The sequence below is a fragment of the Etheostoma cragini genome, chromosome 16, assembly GCF_013103735.1.
Source record: "Etheostoma cragini isolate CJK2018 chromosome 16, CSU_Ecrag_1.0, whole genome shotgun sequence".
NCBI lineage: Eukaryota > Metazoa > Chordata > Actinopteri > Perciformes > Percidae > Etheostoma > Etheostoma cragini.
In genome coordinates, this window is record NC_048422.1 from 24,448,010 (window position 1) to 24,450,147 (window position 2,138).

General features: G+C 46.1%; 1 long non-coding RNA gene across 1 annotated transcript in view; it reads right to left on the reverse strand.

Annotated features, from left to right (window-relative positions):
• Positions 1-2,138, reverse strand: part of LOC117958992 — a 16,316-nt gene that overhangs the window by 12,818 nt on the left and 1,360 nt on the right. The gene's annotated exons all lie outside the window — the stretch shown is intronic.

The following is a 2,138-nucleotide window of genomic DNA, read 5'->3' on the forward strand; positions in this document are numbered from 1 at the left end:
TGTGTGTGTGTGTGTGTGTGTGTGTGTGTGTGTGTGTGTGTGTGTGTGTGTGTGTGTGTGTGTTTGTGTGTCTATAACTATGAACAGCATGGTGTTCATGCAGAGAAGCATTTCGTAAACAAAGATTAGAAAAATTCTAAGAAATGACACTCAAATTGATGCAGGTTGTTTATTTATGTCAGCTGAGGCCGACATAAATCTCTAGTTCGGGTCAAGCCCAAAAAACACCAAAACACAACAGCATCTTCTAAAAATTTGTTTTGTCAATTTTGATGCTTATGTAACATTTTTCAAGCTTTTTACCAGCTTGGTTCATGTGAGACATCCAGGTAGGTTCTGGAGAAAATAATCTAGTTTTCATAAACTGATATTAATAGTTAAGATATAAAAGGAAAGAGGAATATAAGATCTCGATGACTGTGAGCTTCCACAGAGTAACGAGCCAATCAGATGTGTTTCCCAGACGGCAGACAGTTTCATGCTCTTCCCGTCTCTCTGTGCGGTGTGTATTGATTTCTGTATTGCATATTTATTATCGTGCCGTTTGCTGCGGTCCATGTAATAATTGATATTACATCCACAACGTGATGAATCAGCGAGAGCATCACGAGGCTGACTCACACTTCCCTTCCCTCCGAGAGGTCAGCGCTCTTCACTTTCATTTATTCAAACAGTCAAACGCGGTAGAACTCGTCGATTCTCTCCATTCAGAAGGAAGGGAGGAGACATTAAAGTTGAATTTAAAGCATGAGTGGCTCCGATGGATGGATGGATGGATGCATGGATGGATGGATGGATGGATGGATGCATGGATGGATGGATGCATGGATGCATGGATGGATGGATGGATGGATGCATGGATGGGTGGATGGATGGATGCATGGATGCATGGATGGATGGATGGATGGATGCATGGATGGATGGATGGATGGATGGATGGATGGATGCATGGATGGATGGATGGATGGATGGATGCATGGATGCATGGATGGATGGATGGATGCATGGATGGATGGATGGATGGATGGATGGATGGATGGATGGATGGATGGATGCATGGATGGATGCATGGATGGATGGATGCATGGATGGATGGATGGATGCAGGGATGGATGGATGGATGGACTTTTTTCATCCCAAAGGAAAATTTTAAGCATCAAATAGCAAGACAACCATAACACAACCAACACATACATCACACAGAGACAGAGACGGAGGTTAGACACAGAGACAGAGGACGAGGACACAGAGACAGAGGACGGGGACGGAGGTTAGAACACCGTCACAGACACAGAGGACAGGGACGGGGACGGACATCCGGCCGAAAAAGAAAGGGCATCCGGAAGTGGAGCAATCCCAGAAATCCTCGATCTACAGTCACACTGTCTTAAGGAAAGTTAAACTAACAGCAATGTGAGAAGGCCTCTGGCGCTCCATTAGATCCTTTTCCTTATCCATTAATAACAATAATAACAATAACAATGTGTCCTTTATTGGTCCCATAAGGGGAAATTACAATGTTTTGCTCAATCTTGCAACAGGGAGAGAAACTGAGACTGCAGCCTGGAGCCAGACCCTCATAAACCTGCACACACAGGGACCCTCTATAGTCCTCCCGCTCCTGGGAGACGGCTGGGGGAGGATGTGGTCATGCACACAATCTGACCCGGTGTCACACACCTGATGTAAGAAGAGTTAAAGAGGCCGACCCCCACCCGATCACCCCCATAAACCTCGTCACCTCCACCATGGGGGGGGGTTAGGAGCAGTTAGTTAGCTGCTGCTAAGGGTGTGAAATGTGCAAATGCAACATGAGAAACGAGCAGAAATATACACTCATTCATCCATCCATTCATTCATTCATCCATCCATCCCTTCCAGAGACTGCTGACGTAGCTAGCGGAGGCACACAGCAGAGAAAATCCCCGAGGAGGAGATTTAATCTCCCTTCATCTGTTCCTCTCCTCCCTCCTCCTGCGTCTGAGTTCTTCTCTCCTCTCCTCCTTCAGCTCCAACTGTCCCCAGTCCTCTTCTGATTCTGATCATCTACGGTCATTAGAGTCAGGGAGGCTTTCACACAGCCGCTCCTCTGCAGGAGTTTAAGGTTCGTAATCATCTGCTCTTAAAAAATCCTCCTT